Source organism: Schistocerca serialis, chromosome 7 (genome assembly GCF_023864345.2).
Source record: "Schistocerca serialis cubense isolate TAMUIC-IGC-003099 chromosome 7, iqSchSeri2.2, whole genome shotgun sequence".
NCBI classification, from domain to species: domain Eukaryota; kingdom Metazoa; phylum Arthropoda; class Insecta; order Orthoptera; family Acrididae; genus Schistocerca; species Schistocerca serialis.
Window position 1 is genome coordinate 7467688 of NC_064644.1, and position 6938 is coordinate 7474625.

The 6938-nt window shown below is 42.6% G+C and overlaps 1 non-coding gene across 1 annotated transcript; it reads right to left on the reverse strand.

Annotated features, from left to right (window-relative positions):
* Window positions 1-2803: 2803 nt before the first annotated feature.
* On the reverse strand, window positions 2804-2878 carry Trnat-ugu (transfer RNA threonine (anticodon UGU)). The gene has a single exon. It is a non-coding gene; the product is annotated as a tRNA-Thr (tRNA).
* Window positions 2879-6938: the final 4060 nt, after the last annotated feature.

The following is a 6938-nucleotide window of genomic DNA, read 5'->3' on the forward strand; positions in this document are numbered from 1 at the left end:
TCGGAAAACAATCTCAAATTGTTCCAAGCTACGGCGCAAGGGCACTGCTCAAGGATTACAGTATTCTCTCGCTCTGCGCGCCAACTATTAGCCTTAAAGAAAAAAATTAACTGGACCTTCATTGAGGGAAACTTAAAGCAGTTTAATTTTGTACTGGAATACGTTTTCGCTGCAGGCAGCGGCTTTCGAGCTATTCCAGAGAAACGCACAAAAGTGACCTAGTGACCTTCAGACCCATCTCCACCCTGAAATGGGCATCAGATACTTGAAGTCCTGGTATAACAAAGACGGGCCAGGTGGCTAATAATGCCCACATTAATCGTTCCACGCATTATTTTGAGTTGCAACGTTGTTAATTTCTGTCCTGAATTCAATCCAGCGATAAGACAAGCCATGGTACAACTGTACTAAGTTGGCACAGTATGTGCCTTTAAGAATCGATTTCATAATCTGAAGACAGGTCGACACAGAGGCCACCTCGGAAATTTGAGCAAAACTAGGCGCACAATTTTTGCTACAATGACAAGAAATACAATAAATATTTACAGATGTCTGAACAGCAAATGACATTGTATGAATCGAAAAATAAAATATGAATCTCGTTACAAACCAGTCCCATTCACAATGAAAATAGATATGTAAATATAGCAATACATATTTACATTTTGGTGACTTATTCGTAAAATATCGTAGATAACTTCTTCCTAGCTTTAATAAAAATGTTCATATCGCTGATGATGATAATAATAACAGTCTATCGAAAATGAGCTGCCACACAGGATAATGTCTTGCAGTTTCATGGTAAGATTCACATTTTTTTTATTATTTTCTCTAGTTTCAAAGAATATTATATTTAAAGTATGTGTCATATACAACGATCGAAACTGTATTTTAGTGATTTTAAGAAAATTGTATGATTTCAAAGATTCCTACCAATTACAGTGTCTACTTGAGATATAAGGAATACATTGTACAGGTTTATTTCATCATAACAGATCCAAAACTATAGCGCTACTTACACTGCCCATATTTGGCTATGATTAGGGTTGCCGTTGACGTGTTGTTAGCTTTATGATTAATTAATGTGAGAAAGAATCTGTTAGCAACAAATTTTAAATAAGCGGAAAGGTCCTAGATGTTATGACTCAACCCTCTCACCGACAAGGATTTTTAACATGTTTTCCATGAAACTCCTTCCACTGCTGCACAAAAAAATTGCGGCTATACATATTATTTCCCACATTCGACCTCTTTTGGTCTTCATTGACCGAGCTATTACGCCACCGGCTTAGTCGACTGTTTCGTTAACATTGCTGATTCGAATTCTCATGAGCCTAATGGAAGGGGAAAAAAAAGATTACTGCAAACGAAATGCAGAAACTAATTAAGCTTACAATTTGATCAAAACATAGCCCTTACATCAATAGTAATTTCGCAGTAAGAAGGCCAGACAAACAAAACGATTTTATGCTGTTAAAATTCACAAAATTGTGAAGTAAAATTTAGATAAACATAAATTTCAAAGTTTGTAAGCGCACGACTAAGCCGGTGGCGTAAGAGTGAAGACAATAAAAAGAGTTGAATATGGGAAAGAATTGAAATAATCACAAATTTTTGTACAGTGGTAGAAGAGAGTGCCACGAACAGTCTCCTAAAAATCCTGACCGGTGGTCACTTTTGTACGTTTTTCTTGAGTAACTCTCAAGTTGCGGCATCTAACGAAAACGAATCCCACTACAAAATTAAACCACATTAAATTTCCCACAAAAATTCCAATTAATTTTTTAAATAGGGCTAATTCGAGGGGCGTTCTACGAGTACTGCAATACTTTGGTTTTATACAGGGTTCCAAACCGTAAAATGCGACCGCATTGCGCCGCCTCAGAGGGAGTGCCTGTACACCCGCGTGCTGCCACTCTACTGATCAACGTCATCTCAGCCCAACTCTTGCCGCATCAACAGTCTCCCCACCATCCACGTAGTTTTTCCCGCGGAGTGCATTCTTTATTGGGCCTCGTAACCCTCAAGTAATTCCGCACAAATGGTCCTCCGTCGTCTTTATGGGCTCCTGTTAGGCGGAGAGAAGCCCAGCGGGCAGACATTCCTCGAGTACCCCAACTGGTGGACGAGAGTGTCAGCACCCCCAACGGAGATGTCCAGTTGCGCAGTGAGGTGTGTGTGTGTGTTTGTGAGCCGTCGGTCACCTCGACTGAGAGTGTCCGCACGTTCCAACACTGCAGGAGTCGCGGCTGTAAGCCGCCGTCCGGCACGTGGGAGATCGTGCAGATCGCCTTGCTTTTGTCCGTTGCCAGGTCTCCGTAGACGTTCTAAAGACGCCTGCGAATATCTGCGGTGCTCTGGTATTCCATCGAAAGAAACTCAGCTCACTGCTCCAAACGCACCTCCACCACAGACGCCATTTTGGGGGCTGCGTATAGAGCCGCCCTCAATCGGAAATTCAGGAACTGGAGAGGGAATATTCTACGATGTCCCACAACAAATTCCTCATTTCTTTATCCGAAACTGGCCGATAAAAAAGTGAGTTATTTAATGCTCCTCGTAGTTTGTGCGAAGAGAGCGAGAGAGGTAGGAAAATCTCGCGCACCGTGCCTGCGCTGTAGCTTCCATGGTTTTTGTAGGCCAATTCGGTTTTCCCGAAGTTGATGAACTACAATTGTCCTGTATCGAATTGTCCGTACCGACTTGCCCTGTATCACTGTGGTATATCGTAAGTACAATGAACTGAACACCCTTAGTTGCTTACAGGCGTTGACGTACGTCAACGGGGACAGATGAAAATGTGTGCCCCGACCGGGACTCGAACCCGGGATCTCCTGCTTACATGGCAGACGCTCTATCCATCTGAACCACCGAGGGCACAGAGGATAGCGGGACTGCAGGGATTTACCCCTGGCACGCCTCCCGCGAAACCCACATTCTCGACGTATTGTCCCGCACTACATTCGTAGTGCCCCCGCCCATTATACTCTTTACTCGCGGCGCGTTGCCGATTCCCGTAAGAGTTCGGGCACTGTTTGTGCATTCGGACAGAAGAAGAAAATGGTCAAGTGGCCGGTGAGCCTTAACTATATATACACTAAGATGGTATCTGTTCTTTCGGACATGTCCGAAAAAATAGATACCAGCTTAGTACATATATATCGTAAGTAGTTATCGTTTACACGCTTTATAGTGTCACTGTGGACCGACGTTCGTACTTCGTTCTAAGAACCACGTGTCTCATGTCCTCGATGTATGTCTCGAATCTTCACGATTCTCTCTCTTAGGTGTGGATGGATACTTAGCGATATCAGCGATCGGTGTGGTAACTGCATCTGGAAAGCCACGACGATTATTAAACTTTTCAGCTATTACTGATTACTATGTTATTCACAGTGTTCAACTATTGACACTTACACTTCTGAAGGCAGCAAAGTGGGAGAGGTCTTCGCTCTCCCATTTATGCTCTTTCACAAACTTTGAAGCCCTAATCTCTCCGGTAACAGTTATGTATCGAATATAAACAATATGCTTCGAAATACTGGCTGGAGACTTGTACATAATGTAGTACAGGTTTTCTGAATTTACTTTGCAGTTTTTGTTTTTCTGACTAAAGGTGCATCAAATATGCCAAAATACATTAAGAACTACGCTAAAGGTCAGTGTGTTGCCACAAATTACTTGGCATTCATAAACGGTGGCTTCGCCTTCTCACAAGCAAATTATCACCTTCGAACCTAACCTAGAACTCCCGCTATCCTACAGGTCAGTGTCATCACAACCAAGAGCTAAGGGAGGCATTTACTTCACATCAACAGCCACCACGCTATAGTTCCTTTCCAAAAACCACCAATTTAATGAAACAAGAAAATATCCTATTTCGCTTAGCTCATGCCATAATGGTCCTACATATTACGGTACTTGACAGTTCTAGTTTTCGTAACGAGGTTGTCTTAGCAAAGCAAAGAACAGAAAATTTAAATTTATCGGAAGAAACTGAGTATAATTATGTTCTGAAGTACTCACCTTAATTGGTTGGCAAAACCTATTTCAGCTAGTGTAAAGTAATAAGCTATTTGAAAATTACATTTAAAAAGTTAACTTCATAGGTCACCTTTATTTTATATGTTTTAAGCGCCTAAATTTTATGACGTGCTTTAATTCGTGATCTGAACTGAAAATAGGTTATAAATTCCATAAAAAGGACACTGGAGGAGAAAGAAATATGCTGATTTTTCTACTTCAAATTACTGTAGTGATCTGGAGTAGCAATTTGATTAGCTCTAGAAACACTGGTCGTACAACTGAAAAATGCTCCACATATCAGAAGCCCTTTCCAAAAATAATTTTTTTGTTGATTCCTCCCATTCTGAGTTAACGACACAAGGCTAAATTTCAGTATAGACAAGTTCTTCCAACGTCACATCTTAGTGAAGGATTCTGCCAAGAACCCGTGAAAGTTCTCGTCCTACATAAAATTACTTAGCGGGTCGAAGTCTTCTAGTCAGTCACTCGTCCAACAGCCTGGTCCAACAATAGGAGACACCAAAAGGAAAGCTGGAGTTTTAAATTTCACATTTAAAAAATCACTAATGAAGAATGTAATGCGGGCGCGTTTTCTAGAGCTGAGAACAACTGTGTAAGTTGAAATGACAAGTTTGATGTCGCAAATTTTAGCACAAAAATTACAGATTTTACAGTTTTCAACTCGACGACATAAAAACAGAGTAATGGTTAACGCATCTCGCCAATATAAAAAAAGTGAAATAATCCTATACACAACAGTATTAAATATTAACTCTCTGAAAGAACATTAGTCCTAAGCACAATAATATGAAAGTTTAATTGGAAGTTTCTTAACAGAATTGATCCTACACATACGTTATGATGTTGGTCAGTACTACGAAAATCGTTCTTTCCCGGTTCAAAGTTCGGTACTATTTAGGATGACAACCAAATCTACGGTGGATGGTTAGTTATGTGACAAATTTGTGATGAGTAGAGAGGAAGTGGTAAGGACGGTAGAGATATTTCCAGAGAAACAGGGGTCAAGAGAGTGTATTTCCGATACTTAGCTCATTGTCGAATGCCAATCAATTGAGACCGCGATCGTAACATTTAAATGTAAGTATAATGACATCAACGACTTCGGTATTCGAGAGTGCGAATATCATTTTTTGGTCTGTTTCTAGTTACTCAGAGGTTTACAGGATGCTGTACTTCGAAAAATTTTGGTGTGTTCTTGTAGTCTATGAGTCTGGAGATGTTTGTATAAAAAAAAGCGAGAAGGCAAGGAAGAAGGGAAAGTAACGCATTTGTGTTGAGGGGAAGCGATCGCCGGAATTGTGGAACAATTCTGAGAGGGACTTTTGTCCGTTGATGTAGAAGCCCTGATTACCACTTAGTGTCACGTGTGTAGAAAGAAAGAGCAGGTTCACAGCGCTTCCTTAGGAATGGAGAGCATTGGGGCATTTAGTCAGTATTGTAAAGTTACTGTGGCCTACATTGTGTAGGGTTTGTATATAATGGATTGTAAAGTTACTATTGCTTATGTTATGTGATGAGTAGAGAGGATGACGGTGTGTGTGTGTAAATTGAGGGGGCTGTGGAGGTAATTTAGCGATCTCCGTAAAAGTAAGCACAGAAAGCCTCAGAAAGAAAAGCAGGATGGTACTTCGATAACGGGTCCTTAGGAAATTAGGCCTGTAAATTCGATAAGAAGGAATAAGAATGATTAATCGGTTGTTCTGGGATATAGGAGGGTTGAGAACATTTGCGTATGTTGAGAGCTGGAAAGGTAGGAGGTTAGGAGCGCATTCAATATTATTTTCGTGAACAAGTTCTGTTAGGGTAAGAATTTGAATTTACAAATAAGCTGAGAAAACACGAAAGCGAGCGTTAACTATTTCTGGGGGCACTTAACAATTTCGGAGAGGTTGACTGGGCTCTTATTTTTTTGTTTTACATTGTATGATGATCGTTTTAGATTGTGAGGGGAGAGAAGCGCTGGGATGTTTGTGGACGGTGTGTGTGTGTGTGTGTGTGTGTGTGTGTGTGTGAACTCGCTCTCGGCTATTCTGACAACAGACGTGAAGGTGTAGATGTGTCGCAAATAGGCCGGCAAGCAATGGAATGCGGCCTTAACATGTGTTTTGGACCGCACTGAGTTAGGACGGTGCGGTTCATTGAGTTCCGTGTGCGCAATGTTGTCCAAGTACTGGAAACCAGGTGTGAGGGGAGGGACAGAGGTGTCAGTCCGATTGCGGACATCCGGGAAGAGGGAGTAATCGAACTGGGGATCGTCGGGGATGGAGAAGACATCGGAAAGGTAGGAGGCAAAGTGATTGGCCTTACTAAGGGTGTCAGGGAAGGGGTGATCATCCACAAAAAAAATCCACAAATGGCTCTGAGCACTATGGGACTTAACATCTATGGTCATCAGTCCCCTAGAACTTAGAACTACTTAAACCTAACTAACCTAAGGACGTCACACAACACCCAGCCATCACGAGGCAGAGAAAATCCCTGACCCCGCCGGGAATCGAACCCGGGAACCCGGGCGTGGGAAGCGAGAACGCTACTGCACGACCACGAGATGCGGGCGAGGGGTGATCATCATGGAGAAGAGGGTAGTAGGGGGAGGGTTCAGTACCGGTAAGGCGACGGAAGGCTGACCAGTAGTTGGACGAGTTTATAGGTAGGGTAGCATTTAAACGGGTGCATGTCTGTCGCCAGTCCCGGCGTTTCTTAGCCGCGAGCAAGTTTCGGATGTTTCACTGGAGTTGCCGCTGGAGTCGTAGTGTGTCCGGGTCATGCATGTGGAGGAAGGCACGGTAGAGAAGGCAGGATTCACCGAGGAGGTGGACGGCCTGTGGGGGTAAGGTAGGGCGGTGGGGGTGGGTGGCGACAGTAGGGACGTGGGTCTCCATGGCCTCAGA